The sequence below is a fragment of the Ahaetulla prasina genome, chromosome 2, assembly GCF_028640845.1.
Source record: "Ahaetulla prasina isolate Xishuangbanna chromosome 2, ASM2864084v1, whole genome shotgun sequence".
NCBI classification, from domain to species: domain Eukaryota; kingdom Metazoa; phylum Chordata; class Lepidosauria; order Squamata; family Colubridae; genus Ahaetulla; species Ahaetulla prasina.
The window spans coordinates 154,925,272-154,944,167 of NC_080540.1; the positions used below are offsets into that span (position 1 = coordinate 154,925,272).

Below are 18,896 nucleotides of genomic sequence, written 5' to 3' on the forward strand. Positions count from 1 at the left end.
CCAACATTTTAATCAGTTTCTTCAATACTTTTATCCCCTACCTGCTTGGCTGATATGCCATCTTGCCTTTGCTGTGGACAAATAAGGTGCCTCTTTCATGCCTGTATCTGCACGTTCTGCAGATTTCAGAGTCCAGTGGAGAAAATTGTAGTTTAGTGATAAGAGTTACAAATAATTCACAGTCAAAAGATTCATGGCATCTCTAGTTTCAAAAAAAGAGAGGAGTGACTAATGAGAAGGGTTGGTTTTTTTTTGTTTTTGTTTTTGCTTTACTTGAAATATTGGAGAGTCACACAACAGAATAGAAAGTAGTAGATGGGAAAAATAACATCTTGGTTGTATTAAGCATAAGGCAACTTTGATATTGCAGTGTTGATAACATAGTGGCAATCTGAATGAAATACTGCTTTTTTTTGTAAATTATGATTTTTGAACTCAGAGGTTGCTCTGTAACTGTGAACAAAAGAATGTTCTAGGCTAGGGGTCGGCAACCTTAAACACTCAAAGAGCCATTTGGGCCCGTTTCCCACAGAAAAGAAAACACCGGGAGCCACAAAACCCTTCCAATGCCTGACTATTTCTTGAGCGACCACAAAACTAGCATATGTAGTTGAATTAAACACTCTGTTTTCTCCTGAAACTTTTCTTTTCTTGGTTTTATCCATGGTTGAAAAGCTCAATAAATTGCGTGCCGGCGGGTATCGCACATTGGCGATTTTGACGCATATTATGCGTGGCAGGGAGCCGCAACAGAAGGGTAAAAGAGCCACATGCGGCTCCAGAGCCACAGTTTGCTGACCCCTGTTCTAGGCAAACCATCTATTTTTATTTTGGAAGATACTGATCTTTCTATTTCCAACCACTTTCCATTCTGGAATATTAACTTCCAAAAAACTGCTGCCTTATGTCATGTAACAGCTGCGTTGCCACATTCTAGAAGACAAGTGGGCCATTCCAGTGTTCCTTTGAATAATTAACTTTGCATAGCCATACTGCTCTCATCTGCATTCACTTTAGGGCACATAATGCCCAGACATAGGGTTTTTCTGCATTGTCCACTTGCCCCATGGCAAAAATAGGCAGGTCTTATACCATTGTAGAATTTCCTCTGAAATTCTAACTAGCCTTAAAGTTTTATAAGCTTTTTATAATCAAGAGCTCTCCTTTCTTTCTCTTCTTCAAACTTCTCCCATTGGTGACAGGGATCGTGCATCCTGAAGGAGCTAATTTTGCGCAGCAGTTGAAGGGATAACATGTCAGTGGGCACCCTTTCTCTGTTTTCCCCTTTGCACTACTGTGTTTTCCTAAAAATAAGACCCTGTCTTATATTTTTTTTTAAACCCTGAAATAAGTGCCATGCACTCAAAAGCCCGATTGGGCTTATTATCAGGAATGTCTTATTTTTGGGGGAAACAGGGTAGTTAGAAGAGCAGTTAGAAACTTTTTAGTGAGTTATGAGCACCCAAAGTTCCATGGGTTTAATGAACATTATTTATTTGTTTGTTTGTTAAATTTATTGTAAGCTGCTCTAGGCAGCTTACAATAATACAAAGGAAGAAAATGAAAGGAATGTAAATAGAAGTAAAATAACAGAACTCATAAAATAAACAATGAAAAAGGAACACACGGAGAATATATCAATATGATAACTCAAAAAATGGATGGATGGAGAGCAGAGAGCAGGGGGGCGGGGAGGTGGAGTCTGCTATCAATCTAGCAGCCATCTCCAATGTGGAAATCCTTCCTTTGATCCCCAGGCCAACCAGCTGAGCCAGGTCTTCTGGCTCTTTCAGAAAGATAGAAGGATGGGAGGCAGATCTTACCTTAGAGCAGGAGTGTCAAACTGTTGGCCCACAGGCCGGATGCATCATGCGCAGGCCACCCCATCCCAGCTCCACAAATGGGAAAAACATCGTGAAATGTCACGTGATGGCATGACACACTGGGTTTGACACCCGTGACTTAGAGTGTAAGATATTGCAAATGGCAGGTACTGCAGCAGAGAAGACTCTTCTTCTGGATCCTGATAGTTGGTGTTTTTTGACAGATGGGATCCAAAGAAGGCCTTCTCCACCAGAATAGAATAGAATAGAATTTTTTTATTGGCCAAGTGTGATTGGACACGCAAGGAATTTGTCTTGGTGCAAATGCTCTCAGTGTACATAAAAGAAAAAGATCATCAAGAATTCTAAGGTACAACACTTAATGAGTCATAGGGTGCAAATAAGTACAAGTAGAATGGGCTTGTCCTAGCTGGATGAGGCGGTTTATCAGGTAGCTTGTTCCTATGCCATTAAGGGCTTGAAAGGTCATAACTAAACCTTGAACTGCAGATCAGTAGCCACTGAAGTTTGCAGAGCGGAGATGTAATATGGACCATCCTAGGAGCCCCAAAGACTGTTCTGGCTGCTGCACTTTACACCAGCTGAAGATTCGGAATGGATTTCAAGAGTAACCTGATGTAGAACACATTGCAGTAGTCGTAGGCAAGAGATGACCAGGACTTGAGTAACTAAGCGCACGGTATCATGATCCAGGAAAGGTTGCAACAGGTGCACAAACAGAAACTGTGCAAAAGTTCTCCTGATCACGCTTGACACCTGCTCTTCAGGCAGGAGACATGATGAGTCCAGGGGAAGCCCTAGGAAGCGAACTGGGTCTAAGCAAGATAGTGCAGCCCCATCCAGAACTAAGGTTGGCAAACCTTCAGATCTTGAGACTCCATGCACCCAAAGTCACTCAGTTTTTCAGGATTCAGTCTAAGTACATTGTCTTTCATCCAAATCCCTACAGTCTCCAGGCATCGCAAGAGGGCAAAACATAGAACATAGATACAACGCTAGAACCTTCTTTGTCCTCACTTCCATTTATGCATTTGTTCCGCAAACATTCACTCAGCTTTTACAACCAAATTTGGTCAGACATCTGGATCAAGAGCAAGGCCCCCCACCCCATGTGGAAAACAATGTTCCACTGGAATGTTTTTCCCCAGGTTTTTTGTAGTCTTGCCAGTTGCTGGATTAATGGTCTTGCCACAACACAGATTTATACACTGCCCCTTTAAATGTCTGCTTCTACAGCTAGTGTCCTCACTCTTCCAGGATCTGTTTTTCTAACCCTAGAAGTTTGTTTTGCAGCTTCGAAGTTTGGTATGCCAAATGTCTGATACGAAATGTCATTCTGAGCTCTCCTTCATTGATGCTAGCTCTAACTGTTTTGTAGCCTTCTTTTAAATTTTGTCACACAGGCAACTGTTTCTGTAGGTTAGAAATGGATGACATACTGTCCGGTAATCTGTCACTCGCCTTCAAAATGACCTTTACAGCACATTTCTCTGTTTTACTTCTGAGGTATACTTTTTATATCACCTTGAGCACTTGTGTCCCCTTGGATCAAATGCTTCAGTTTGTTGCAGGCCAACCTACACAATCTCAATAGTTAATTGATTATTTTGCGGAAAAAGACCATTCCTTCAACCGAGCCACTGCCTATTATGTACTCTAATAGTTTGTGTAATGTATCTTTAAAAGTTGTGGAGGGAAAACTGAGCGGGAAAAAGCACGTTGCTGATTGGATGAAGCCTCTGGCTAAACTGTATATAAAGAGAGGGTTTTCACAGCCTGGGTTGCTGGGTTCACCATATAGTAAAGAGCTGTTGTCACTATCCTGGTCTCCTGCCTCGTTATTGCCCGAATCTAACACTGGCGACGAGGATGGGATCTCGAGGCTAAGAGCGCCAGGAAAAAAGCTGAAGTCACCAGGAAGACGCGAACCCAGCAAACAAGGGGCGGAAAGCAGCGATGTCCAGCTACACACCGCCAGCGCCATTCGACCCAGCTAAGGAAAAATGGGGGTCATACATGGCTCGTTTCAAGTGTTTCCTCGAGGCGAACGAACTTCAAGGAGTCTCAGACAACAGGAAGCGAGCGTATTTCCTGAGCCACTGCGGTCCAGAGGTTTTCGACACCGCAGAATCGCTGGCGGAGCCAACGCCGGTACAATCGGTGCCGTGGCAGACTCTACAGACCATATTGAAAGCCCACTATGCACCAACGCCGTCCAAGTATGTGCAACGGTACGAATTCAGGGAGCGTAGGCAGCAAGAGGGCGAGTCCATCAGCGTATACATGGCAGCCCTGAGGAAAGCCACGAACCATTGCGAGTTCCGAGACTTGGAAGAGGCATTGCTGGAGCAACTCATTCGTGGGGTCAGGGACATCCGTTTGCGACGGCGGCTGCTGTCCAAAAGCAACTTGACGCTGGCAAACGCCTTGGATGAAGCCAGGGCTAATGAGATGTCTACCCAAGCGGCGGAAACCCTACAAAAGCAGGTCGCACCAACGGCTGGTGCGAAATCAACCCCGGTCCACAATGTAGAGGTCCAGGCCGAGTCGGACGGTGAGGAGGAGGAAGGAGTCTTCCACATCGGGAGGCCGGAGAAAGAAGACCGGGGTGACTGCGCGAGTTGTGGAGGGCAACACCAACGACAACAATGCAGATTTAAGGATGCGACTTGTCGGCGGTGCGAAAGGAAGGGGCACATCGCACAGGTCTGTCGAGCACCCCAACCTTCCCGCCAAAAATTCAAACTGACCAACCAGAGCGCGGGAACGGCGAAGCAGCCCGTGATTGGTCGATTCAAAAAAGGCGCGAAGTTGAATCAGACTGTCGTGAGAGTGGGTCACGCAACAACTCGCCTGGAGAAAAAAATCTTTACGAAAACAAAGATTGAGGGGGTGCCGTGCCGATTGGAGGTGGACACCGGCTCAGCGATCACGATCATGTCCTGGGACACTCTCGTGAAAGCCTTACCCGCCATCGCAAAGCGCAAGCTGAGACCACAGAACTTAAAGGTACAAGACTACAATATGTATAACACACATATAAAATTGATTTACCTAGGAAGTCCTACCCATGGGAAAGGAAGTGATTGGCCAATGGCCATAGCTTTCTTGGAAAAGAAAGATGGGAAGGAACCGCAGCAGGGGAATTATCCAAGAAAGGATATGATAACCAGATTGAATACCTTGCAAGTTGTTGCAAAATTTTTTTGGGGATGGCAGTAGGCGACCTAGTGTGGGCACACAACTACAGCGAGGGCCCGACCTGGTTAGCAGGAAAAATCCTAGAGATAACAGGACCAAAATCATATCTAGTAGAGATAGAGGATGGCTGGGTATGGAAGCGCCACATAGACCAAATAAGGAAACGCATAACCGGTAAATCAGAATCAGACGAAACAGGCCCTGACTATCCCATGTTTGAATCCACAGCTGACTCAAACCCGGGGCAAACGCGGGACTTATCTGAGTTCCAGGAGGCCCAGCGCCGCCAACCGGTCCCTCCTGAAAACAGCAGGGACGACTCTGCAAATAATCCAGGGCCGGATGGCCTAGAGGAGGAGCTGAGAGGAACAAACAGTCCCTCCGGTCAGCTCGACTCACTCCCAGAAAATGAATTGCGCAGGTCCGAAAGAGTCAGGAGACGCCCAGTCTACTTGCGTGATTACGTTGAAAAATAAGATGTTAATTCTATGTAAATATTGGTAAAGTGTTCTCTGGGAGGGAAGGAGTGTAATGTATCTTTAAAAGTTGTGGAGGGAAAACTGAGCGGGAAAAAGCACGTTGCTGATTGGATGAAGCCTCTGGCTAAACTGTATATAAAGAGAGGGTTTTCCCAGCCTGGGTTGCTGGGTTCACCATATAGTAAAGAGCTGTTGTCACTATCTTGGTCTCCTGCCTCGTTATTGCCCAAATCTAACAGTTTGTATGTATCTTTTTTTATTAAATAGCTCTTTAATTAAGATATTTATTCAGTTAAAAAAAAAAGACTGGCTATTTTTTTGTTTTAGAAAATATATATATATATTTTTGAGTAGCCAGTTTTCCTCAGGCCATTTTTAAAAAAAATTAAAAATCCAGGAACATAGTAAGATCTTATGTGGGACTTGAAGATCCAAACAGACATACATCTTGTTCATAACATACCTGATATAATCTGGTATAAGAAGAAAGTCTGGTTCCTTGATATTGCTATACCAGGTAATGCTGCAATTGAGGAAAAGCAAGTGGAAAAATAACAAGACGTGCAGATTGACATTAAACATTTATGGCAAAAGAAATATATTATTATAGCAATTGTGACTGGAACCCCTGGAGCAATACCTAAAGGACTCCCTCGATATTTGGAAAATTTGAATTTATCAGATATGAACAACCTACTTTTACCAAAAAAAACAAAAAAAAACCCCACCCTGTTTGGAAGCGCAATATTCTCAGATGCTACCTTAATAATTCTTAGGTCTTTGGTTAGGACTTGAATTATTAAGTTTCCAAACTGTGAATCTAATTGTAGATTACCCAGTAATAATGTGTTTCAAACTGACAACTTTTTTTACGCTGAATTGAGATCCTAGCGCTATTTTAGAACTCTTGGGAAAGGAGCTATAGAACCTAGAATAGAGGAACTGCAAAGAGGTGGTTTTTTTTTTAAATTGCTTGTTGTGCCTGCGTATTTGGATACTTTAACTTTGTGTAGTTAAATTTACTTGGCAAACCTATATTTGTCTGTATGTTCAGGTAGTCCTTGTGTTATGACCGTAATTGAGCTGGCAATTATGACCATAAGTCATGATGGTGGGAAAGCAATTCTCCATGTGAACGGATCTGATTTTACAACTTTATTCACAGTGGTAGTTTAGCAATCGTGGTGGTCATTAAGCAAATGTTGCAGTCATGAAATGCATCTATTTTTCATGATGAGCCATTTTTTGCTGGCAACCAGAAGAAAATGCCACTTTCCAGCAAAACCATCGTAAATCAATGGACTGTGAGGCCCTGCAGACAGCTGTAAATGCGAGCCAGTTGCTGAGTGCCCAAAATGTGGTCATGTAACTGCGGGCGGAGGGTGATGTCAGAACTTTGAAACTGAGTTATAAGTAGCTTTGGAAAGGGAAGTTGTCATAGCTTTGAATGGTTGCTAAGTGACCAGTACTGTACATTTATGGATGTGTATTTTTTATACATACAATATGTATAACACACATATAAAATTGATTTACCTAGGAAGTCCTACCCATGGGAAAGGAAGTGATTGGCCAATGGCCATAGCTTTCTTGGAAAAGAAAGATGGGAAGGAACCGCAGCAGGGGAATTATCCAAGAAAGGATATGATAACCAGATTGAATACCTTGCAAGTTGTTGCAAAATTTTTCAATCTTAAGGATTTTCTTAAGCCAATTTATAGCCAAGCCAGCATGAACACAGCACAGGAGCAGCTTAAAAGTTAAATGTGAATATGCCCATGGCTAAGTCTGCATGTACTGTAGCCAATAAGCAGTAGTTTGTTTTAATAAAAGTTTGTTTAATAAACTATGGTAATTTGATTCATGCAAAGTGCTACACCAGCAGCAGATAAAATACAGGTAGTCTTTGACTTACAACCATTCGTTTAGTGACTGTTCAAAGTTACAATGACACTGAAAAAGGTGACATGACTGGTTTTCACACTAACAACTACCGTAGCATCCCCATAGTCACACGATCAAAATTTGGGCACTTGGCAATTGGCAGGTATTTATAACAGTTGCATTGTCCTGTGATAATGGGATCACCATTTGTAATATTCCCAATCAGCTTCTAACAAATAAAGTCAATGGGGGGGAAGCCAGATTCACTTAATGACCACATGATTCACTTAACAACTTCAGTGATTCGCTTAACAGCTGTGGGAAAAAGGGTCGTAAAATGGGACAAAACTCACTTATCAATTGCTTGACTTAACAACAGAAATGTTGGATTCAGTTGTGGTATAAGTCAAGGGCTACCTGTGTACACCTTGCTATTCACCAAGGACTTTGCCTCATCTGCCTCCCTTTTTGCCAGCCACTAGGTTTCAGCCATTTTTGAATGCATTCTACTAAATCTGTGCCACATTCATGTAATTCAGTTTTAGACTAATAAACATTTGCAGAATCTGCCTGTAAAAATTTATCTGCCATTGGGTAAAACCTTTTTGGACATGAGATTTATCACTAGTGACAGTCATAAACGGAATAAAAGCTGCACTGAATAACCTTGCCATCTTACTTTGATTTTGACTCTCAAAATGACAGCCATTTTGTGAGACTTGCTTGCAACATTGACCCCCGAAAATTGCCTGCTCATGAACTAAACCCCAAGCATGATTTGCAGATTACAGCGCCTGAATTTTCATACCATATTAAGACAATACCAAACAATCCCGATACGGATATCTACAATGAACAAACTTCACAAACCTCTTGTTAAAGGAGGTGATTGTCGAAAGAGCTGGTAACAGAATGAAAGCTTGTTATCTGCTAGAGTTCAAGGTACTTGTCTCTTTCTCTGATCACCAGGGGTGGCAAAATGAGGCAGGAGTTGACTTGCACTAATGATTCCTGTTCCACAACAACCATCACAACCTCCTTCCACTTTCCAACAATTATCCCTATTTTGATATCTATGAATCTATTTAAATCTCAGAGGAGTGAACAGAATCGCTGAACAATAGGAGTTTTGCCGTGCACTGAAGAGGGGCAGAGAGTACAAGAAGAGAATGAACCCAGCTTTTTTATTTTATTTATTTTTTGTCACACAGTATATATAAGCATAAGCATGTAATAACTATACAATATATCAGCATATATATAAGTATGAGTATGTAATAACTATACTAATTGGATATAACAAAAGGAAACAATAGGACAGGAACGGTAGGCACGCTTGTGCTCTTATGCACGCCCCTTTTTTTATAGAGAAAAAGTGGCCAACTACAGCAAGTTTCGATCACGGCCTGACCTAACCTTACTACAACGGATCCGCTCCCGTGAACTCCGCACAGAACTCAAAAGACTCCAAGACCAAGGCAAATCTAACCTATATATCAACTACCACACTGACTGCATAAAAAGTAAAACCTACAATCACCCAACATTCAACCCTCCATCACCCAAAACATCCAACCATTCTTCATCCAAAACCAGGTACGCATGCCCCTTACTTCCTCAATACCAACCACTACTGACATTAAATAATAATAATAATAATATTTTAATTTGTATACCGCCCTTCTCCCGAAGGACTCAGGGCGGTGAACAGGCAAATAAAATATAAATACACACAATAATTAAAAACATCCCTTAAAAAACTAATTTAAATGCCCAAAATGTTAAAAAACGTACTCCCCCTTAAAATAACACAGTTTTAAAACCCATCCAATAAAAATAAAAATCAGGCTAGTCCAGCCATACGAAATAAATAAGTTTTAAGTTCGCGGCGAAAGATCCTAAGGTCAGGTAATTGTCGAAGTCCGAGGGGAAGTTCGTTCCACAGGGTCGGAGCTCCCACAGAGAAGGCCCTCCCCCTGGATGCAAACCAATAAATGCAAGAAACATCATAAACAAAATGCCCGAACTCCTCCTCTTATTAAATACTGCTACATTTGACATTATATTTGTCTGTGAAACATGGCTAAACTCATCCCTCCCTGACTCCATTATCACAATAAGAGAATATCATGTTTACCGTTCTGATCGCGAAACCCACATAGGTGGTGGAGTAGCTATCTTCTACAAAAAGTCACTAAACCTAAAAAATATTCAAGTTGCACATGAACTCGCTCTTCCAGAAACTATCGTCTGCGAACTGTCCTTAAACACCACGGTTCGCTTTTGAATAGAATAGAATAGAATAGAATAGAATAGAATAGAATAGAATAGAATAGAATAGAATAGAATAGAATAGAATTTTTTTATTGCCCAAGTGTGATTGGACACATAAGGAATTTGTCTTGGTGCATATGCTTTCAGTGTACATAAAAGAAAAGATGCGTTCATAAAGAATAATAATAATATAATAATAATAATAATATTTTAATTTGTATACCGCCCTTCTCCCGAAGGACTCAGGGCGGTGAACAGGCAGATAAAATATACATACATACAATAATTAAAAACATCCCTTAAAAAACTAATTTAAATGCCCAAAATATTAAAACGTATCCCATAAAATCACAGAATTTTAAAACCCATCCAATAAAAATAAGAATCAGGCTAGTCCAGCCATACGAAATAAATAAGTTTTAAGTTCATGAAAAGGTCCTAAGGTCAGGTAATTGTCGAAGTCCGAGGGGAAGTTCGTTCCACAGGGTCGGAGCTCCCACAGAGAAGGCCCTCCCCCTGGATGCAAACTAATAAATGCAAGAAACATCATAAACAAAATGCCCGAACTCCTCTTCTTATTAAAAATTGCTACATTTGACATTATATTTTTCTGTGAAGCATGGCTAAACTCATCCCTCCCTGACTCCATTATCACAGTAAGAGAATATCACATTTACCGGACTGATCGTGAAACCTGCAGAGGTGGTGGAGTAGCTACAGTATCTTCTAAAAAAAGTCACTAAACGTAAAAAATATTCAAGTTGCACATAAACTCGCTCTTCTGAAAACTATCATCTGCAAACTGTCCTTAAACACCACGGTTCGCTTTTGAATAGAATAGAATAGAATAGAATAGAATAGAATAGAATAGAATAGAATAGAATAGAATAGAATAGAATAGAATTTTTTATTGCCCAAGTGTGATTGGACACATAAGGAATTTGTCTTGGTGCATATGCTTTCAGTGTGCATAAAAGAAAAGATGCGTTCATAAAGAACCATAAGGTACAACACTTAATGATAGTCATAGGGTACTAATAAGCAATCAGGAAACAATATCAATATAAATCGTAAGGATACAAGCAACAAAGTTACAGTCATGCAGTCATAAGTGGAAAGAGATTGGTGATGGGAACGATGAGAAGATTAATAGTAGTGCAGATTTAGTAAATAGTTTGACAGTGTTGAGGGAATTATTTGTTTAGCAAAGTGATGGAGTTCAGGAAAAAACTGTTTTTGTGTCTAGTTGTTCTGACGTGCAGTGTTCTTAAGCGTCGTTTTGAGGGTAGGAGTTGAAACCATTTATGTCCAGGATGTGAGGGGTCTGTAAATATTTCACAGCCCTCTTTTTGACTCATGCAGTATACAGGTACTCAATGAAAGGCAGGTTGGTAGCAATTGTTTTTTCTGCAGTTCTAATTATTCTCTGAAGTCTGTGTCTGTCTTATTGGGTTGCAGAACCAAACCAGACAGTTATAGAGGTGCAGATGTTATGTTACAGAGCCCCCAACTACAACATCGCACATGTGAACAAGTTAACCACACTACTAACATGGGTAGCTTCTTGCCCATACCCTCTCATCTTTCTGGGTGACCTCAACCTACCTCTTATTAATTGGACAATAAACGAATGTACAACTGAACCCATCCATACAACCCTATATCCAGGTCTAGATCAATTAGTAACTAGCAACACTAGACTCAACAACTGCCTTGACCTCATCTTCTGCAACAGCTTAAACTCTATTTATGGACTACAAATAAAAGAACCCTTTTCCAACAGTGACCACAGCATGATTGACTTTTGTCTCAATATACGCCCTTACAAAAATCACCATAATAATGGGATACCCAACTACAACTTCAAAAAAACCAACTATGATCTCATAGACACTGACCTCTCATCTCTTGATTGGCAAATTCTATTCTCTGACTGTAACATTGCCGAAGATCATTACAACATTTTCTTGCTCAAAGTCAATAGAGTTATTAAACTATATGTACCACTAATCACCACCAAAACCAAGAAAAACAAATTACCCATATCTTATTACCCATAATAAGAAAGCTCCAATCCAAAAACAAAAACAAAAAAACCACCCCTCTGGCAAAAAACCAAAACTGGCTATGTAGCTAACTTTAAAAGCCGATACAAAAATATATGCCACCAAATAAAGACTGAATGCACCAATTATCACATCAAACAAGAAGAAAATGTTCTGCGCACGAAATCTAACCGCACCTTCTATAATTTTGTAAACAATAAACTTAAAAACTCGAGATCCATCCCACCCCAAAAAGGACCTAATGGTAACAAATGCAATGATGAAGCAGTTAAAGGAAACCTCTTTAACACATTCTTTGGCTCAGTCTTTGTTAACAGAAATGGCTCATGCCCAACATTCCCTAGTCGTACCAATAATGATGACAATGATCTAACACAAATAGATTTCACAGAAGATAATGTTGGAAAGGCACTACGTAGACGGAAATCATCTCTATCTATGTGCATACTTCTTAAAAAAGCTTTCCACTGCTATAGTAGAACCCCTAAGCATAATCTTTGAAAAATCTTTCAGGACCAGCTCCCTACCTAACCTATGGTCACTAGCCACGGTCATCCCTATCCTCAAGTTGAAAACTACAGATCAATCTCTTTATGCTGTGTCACCTGAAAAGTCATGGAATCAATATCAACCAATCCATTACCCTCCACCTAGAAACAAACAACCTACTCTCTAATAAACAATTTGGTTTCAGAAAAAAATTATCCTGTAATCTACAACTTCTACACTGCAAAAACACATGGACTACAAATCTTGATCAGGGCAAAACAATATATGCAATTTACATAGACTTCTGTAAAGCCTTTGATTCAATGGTACATGACAAACTACTTCTAAAACTAAAATCCTACCGCATCTCCGGACCCCTCCATAATTGGATAACCACATTCCTGTCAAACAAACAATGTGGTCAAAATAGGGAGCGTCCTATCAAATCCTGCACCTGTTAATAGCAGTTTCCCCCAAGGCAGCATACTAGGACCAACACTCTTCATACTATACTATAATTGTGATCATATTATAAGCAACTGCGTTCTCTTCGCCGATGATGTAAAACTATTTAACACAACCAACAATGCTGCTACCATTCAAAAAGACCTTGACTTTGTGTCGGAATGGTCAAAAAATTGGCAACTCCAAATCTCAACCAACAAATGCTCTGTCTTACACATTGGCAAAAGGAATCAGAACACAACTGAATGGACATGACCTTGTAGATGACCCTCACTCTGTCAAGGACCTTGGAGTACTCATATCAAATGATCTAAGTGCCAAAGCCCATTTAACAACGTTGCCAAAAAGGCATTAAGGGTTGTAAACTTAATCTTGCGTAACTTCTTCTCCGGTAATATTACACTACTAACCAGAGCATACAAAACATTTGCTAGACCAATTCTCGAATACAGCTTGTCTGTCTGGAACATGCACTGCATATCGGGCATTAATACAATTGAACATGTCCAGAAATATTTCACAAAAAGAATCCTCCACTCCTCTGCTCACAGCAAAATACCTTATGCCACCAGACTTGAAATTTTGGGCTTAGAAAATTTAGAACTATGCTGCCTTCAGTATGACCTATGCATAGTTCATAAAATCATCTGCTACAATGTCCTACCTGTCAATGACTACTTCAGCTTCAACCACAACAATACACGAGCACACAATAGATACAAACTTAAGGTAAACCGCACCAAACTTGATTGAAGAAAATGTGACTTCAGCAACAGAGTGGTCAATGCCTGGAATGCACTACCTGACTCTCTGATTTCATCCCCAAACCCCCAAAATTTTAACCTTAGACTGGCTACTGTTGACCTCACCCTATTCCTAAGGGGTCTGTAAGGGGCGTGTATAAGAGCACCGGCATACCTACCATCCCTGTCCTAATGTTCCCTTTAATTGTATTTATTTTATTTATTCAATTCATGCTTATACTTATATATATTATCTAATACGTACTTGACAAATAAATAAATTTAAAAATATGGCTTATCCATCTTTGGCAAATGAATTAATACTGGGTCTGGTGTAGCTCTCACAGCTACAAGTTAAGAAGAGAGTGGCTCAGATGTTCAGAGAGTTATTAGATTCCTAGACGGAGGAGATGGAGGTGCCCAGTATGACATTTTATGAAAGATGTAATAGAGAGGCATTGTACATAGTGCATTCAAAGGTAGCAAAGGGGCAATATTATATCAAAAAGGCCACGGTTTTGTCACTTGCATTATTGAAACAAGTTGGATGCTCTGAAGTTCACCTGCCAGGAGCATCACTTGCAATACTCCTGGGCTGGAAAAACCCAAACTTCGTCTTAGTTAAGTTCCTTTTTTCAGGAAGAGAGAGTGAATTGCTCCAACAAGGCCCTGCAATGCAATATATGGTATTTCAAGTAACCCTCATCACGGACTAGGAAGAAACATAGTACAATATTTACATAGCAAGAATGATTTCTTTTTTCAAGTTTCCAAATTTTTATTAGTTTATCGAAGTATAATGTAAAAAAATACAAAGGAAAATAATGTAGAGGAAAAAAAGAGAAAAAACTGTAGGGCAAAAGGGAAGAAGATTTCTGACTCCTTTTGGTACAGCAGAAAAAGATAATAGCATAAAACCTCAACTTTTTACTTTTACATAATAATATATCCTAGCCATTTCTATAACAACAAACCTATCTACTCAGCAGAAACCCCAAAATCAAAGTTTCATTTTTTTTCCACCTCAAGCACAAAGTCCAAAAGTGGTTTCCGTGTAGAAACAAAATTACGTTCTTTTCTTTGATCAGAGCAGTCAGTTTAGCCCTCTCTGCTAGCTCCAGACCCAAAAATAGTTGATGAAGAAACTAAATGAATTTGGAGTTTTAGCCGGCTTTAAAATAAACGAATAAAAATGGCAAGAATGACTTCTGAGTGAGGTTAGAGTTTAACTGAGTCGACGAGAAGCCGAGTTTTCTTCATCTATTGGACATGAACACCTTGGTTACAGTTGCCATGGGAAAGAGGCACTGAGCTGATTTGCTGCGCGCAGGGTAAAGCCGGATTGGTAATTGAATGCCCTATAAGGAATGCGATTGGCCAGGAATTCTGGGGAAGATTGTTAAGAAGACAATTCAAGTATCATTTGGGTAAATGAATCATTTTGTCATATTGTATTGGAGGGGTTAACATGGGCCTAAAGGAGCAGATAGCCAGAAGCTGCCAGAAGAGCAAGCAGTCTAGCTTCAAAGAACCCTGCTAGGAGGTTTATTTTATTTATTTATTTATTTATTTTATTTGTTTGTCGTAACAATATATACAAGCATTGCATAAAGGGTTATATAATATATGAACGTATATATGAGGAGAAACGAGGTACTATAAACATATATATACATAGGGGAAGAAACAATAGGACAGGAACGGTAGGCACGTTTGTGCTCTTATGCATGCAGGTTTGGGGGGTGGGTGGGGGAGATGCTGCTGGAGCTGTGGCAAAGATGGCCAGAAGCCTCATCCTAAAGATAAGGGCCTCTGTGGCTCAGACTGCTGAGACAGTCTGTTATTAACAGCAGCTGCCTGCAATTACTGCAGGTTCTAGTCCCACCAGGCCCAAGGTTGACTCAGCCTTCCATCCTTTATAAGGTAGGTAAAATGAGGACCCAGATTGTTGGGGGCAATAAGTTGACTTTGTATATAAATATACAAATAGGATGAAGACTATTGCTAACATAGTGTAAGCCGCCCTGAGTCTTCGGAGAAAGGCGGGATATAAATGCAAATAAAAAAAATATTACAAAATTAGCCGGCAGCAGGGTCAACAAGCAAAAGGTTTCAGTGACCCCCAAACTAAGGGAGCTTCAGCGAAGAGACAGGGCAATGGAATCAGCTAGGAAGCTAGAAAGAGGAAGTCTGTAATACCACATCTGTCTTGTGGTCTACTTACGACCGCAACTGAGCCCAAAATTTCTGTTCTTAAGTGAGACATGTGTCAACTGAGTTTTGTCCGGCTTTACAACCTGTCTTGCTACAGTTGTTCAGCGAATCACTGCAGTTGATAAATTATTAATCCGGTTGTTCAGCGAATCTGGCCATCTCCCCATTGACTTTGCTGGTCAAAACGTTGCAAAAGGTGATCACGTGATCTTGGGACACAGCAATGGTCGTAAGTATGAACCAGTTGGCAAACATACGGATTTTGATCACATGATCACGGGGATGCTGCAAAGGTCGTAACTGTGAAAAATGTCATAAGTTATTATATATTTTTTTGGTGCCTTTGTAACTTTGAACGGTCTCTAAATAAACTACCGTAAGCCGAGGACTACTCTTATTAGTGACGGTGAACATTTTGGGCTCAGTGTGTCAAAAATTCAGAAAACGCTTGACTTGGCTCTACTCCCCCATGTGAGAGAAACAGACTCACCAGTCAGAAAGTTGACAGAGTCATGAAGTGAAGCAGCAAGCAGTTTATTGCATGTAAAGTACATTCTTGCAAGAGCGGGTGGCTAGCAGGGAGGCACAGATTTCTCCAGCTTTTGATTCCCTCCACCCAAACCTCAAATCCGTCCCTGCAGCCCACTTTGATAAAGACCACAGGGTTGCAATCTTCCCGGAAGGCCTGTTTCTCCAGGAATTTCCCCATGCTTAATCTGTTTCCCCATCTTAATCTGCCCCTTTTTCCAGACTCTACCTGTTGTCCTTTTTGTATTTCTTAACGTATATTTCTTGTTTCCTTACAATCTGTGCAGCATAAGCATTATAAATTGAGGAAAGTGGTTAATTAATTTCTCCACTATGTAACTAGACTGTGTGAGCTAAAACTGTTAACGAATAGAATAGAATAGAATAGAATAGAATGGAATGGAATGGAATGGAATGGAATAGAATAGAATTTTTTATTGGCCAAGTGTGATTGGACACACAAGGAATTTGTCTTGGTGCATATGCTCTCAGTGTGCATAAAATCTGCTTGCCCAAGCTGACTTGCTTATCAGAATAGCAGACCCTTCCTGTTTTCCAGTCTTGAACTTTTTACTCTTAATATCCCAATGTCCTACTCAACTTTTAAACCCACGTCTCTCAAAAATTGCTTTCTTTGCAAAAACACTATCTCCATCAGTCTCTTACACCCACCCACTCGCGTGATCAAAAGAGAAACTATTCTCTTTCTGTCTCCCCCCCCACACACACATCTAAGCCATCCTGAACAGCAGAGCTTGCAATGCGATTGCTGAGCCTGAAGTAGAAGCTCAGGTGTTGACTTCAGCCCTAGTGCAGTGCTGCCACTCAGAAAGGCCGCCTTGCATTGTTTTCCAAGGAGTGTGAGCCTTGGAGAATGGCGCATTTGCCCCTATGGCTCAGCACTCCCCAGAATATGCCATGCGCCTCTTACTTTTAGGCAGTGTTCTCTTTCTGTTCACAGACCTATGCAGCATAGCTGAGGCTGTCATGGGTTGCATGTTGTGACTGAGGCCCAAGTAGTGATTACCAAACACAATTCAGTCCTGAACAAACTTATTTTATTAAAACAGCTGAAAATTAATTCATTCTCAATTTAGTTCAAAACAAATTCTTTATTAACAGTCCTTTGGCCTTATCACCAACCTTTTTGTCTTTTGCAACCTGCCAAAGGCTTTTCTCAACAAAACCCCCACAAAGTTCAAGAGATGCTGACAAGAAGCAATGGAATTCAATGCTGCTTTTCCACAAAGAACCCAATGGCTCGTTGCTGCTCTCTTAAGCCTTAAGGGAGGCGCCAATCACCTTCTGGCCTTACTCCTGAGTCGTCCTTTTTGTTTCAGCTGCTCTTGCCTTCTGGCAGCTCTTCTTATGTGTGCACTAGGAACAAGCTCCTCCTGTTCCTCTGTCTCTCTGCTGTCTGCCTCTGGAGGCTCCGGAGTCTACGCACCACTCCCAGATGCCCCTGGCCCCATCTCTGCCTCCGACACAGAGCTCTCCTCTGGGCCTTCCCCTGACTCCAGGACTGGCCCATCTTCCTCCCCAGCCTTCTCACTGTCCGACTCCGCTGCCAGGCTGCTGGCGGACCACAACATTGCATGAGCCCTTCATCCTAGAAGCAGTTTCAGAGAATGCTCCTTTGCAGCCTCCAAAAATCGCATAAAAATATGCCCTATTCTTGTGTGATTTTTGGAGGGTCCAAAGGCCATGTAAGATCTGATTCTCACATGGCCTCTATAGCCTATGAAAATTATGTGAGAACAGGGTATGCTTTCTAGAACGATTATTGTTACATATTGGTGAATGCTGGCAGGACATCCAAAATATTATGGCATGTCTCCTTTGACAATCATGTCATATATTTTCCATCACTGAGGTGTTCGGACTCTGGCTGGGTAATGCTTTAGTTAGTAGGGCTACCTGAACTGGGCTGCAAAAATCTGGATGGTAGCATAGCAACAGAGAAGATATAAACCCTTTGCTGCCATCTAGTGCCTGACCACATTTTTACAATCCAAATCTGATAGCCTAGTTTAGGGAAACTATCTGTGATGACAGAATATATTTCAGCATCATATAATGCTACTTCACTATCAATTCTTCAAGATTGTTATTTATATTTATTTAAACAGACATCATTAAAATCCTTGGGTAACACTGAAGGTTAAAGTTGTATATGCCTGCATGTTTCTTTAAGTAAATATCTATTTGGATATGTAATTAAAAATGGATAGAAACTTTAATAAAGTCAGTCCCCAAAGTTACCAAAGAGGATAATTTTGCTAAAAAGAAAAACATGAAAGAGAATCCCTCCATTTATAGTAGAATAACATGGGAATCTACCACATATGTAGACAGTGATGAATTAACTCAAGAGTATTCTGCCATAGATGGTTAGTTCAAGAGGTACAGTGTGCATAGCTATTAACCTGGGAATACTTGATTCAGTGAATAAAAATGCGCTGCCAATAGCAAAATAGCTTCCCCTTTTTTCTAATGAAGCAACTGTTTCACAAAATTCTAATGTTAGTTTCGCTACAAAAATCACAGAGGATTTTATGCTGCCTTAAAAAAAAACTATTAAATACTGTACATGTGCTATGTCATAAATTACTATTGAACTACAGTCCCCTTTATCAGAGGCATGAAATATTAATTGAGTTAGTAGATTTATATCCATGTGCATGTACACCCACGCATCATTGCACACAT

The 18,896-nt window shown here is 40.6% G+C and overlaps 1 protein-coding gene across 1 annotated transcript in view; it reads right to left on the reverse strand.

Annotated features, from left to right (window-relative positions):
* ASIC1 (acid sensing ion channel subunit 1) overlaps positions 1 to 134 on the reverse strand; it is a 348,048-nt gene extending 347,914 nt beyond the window's left edge. Inside the window, exon 1 of the mRNA XM_058171245.1 lies at positions 42 to 134. The gene's annotated coding sequence lies outside the window, so the exon portion shown is untranslated. The remainder of the gene's footprint in view (positions 1 to 41) is intronic.
* Between the last annotated feature and the right edge of the window lie 18,762 nt (positions 135 to 18,896).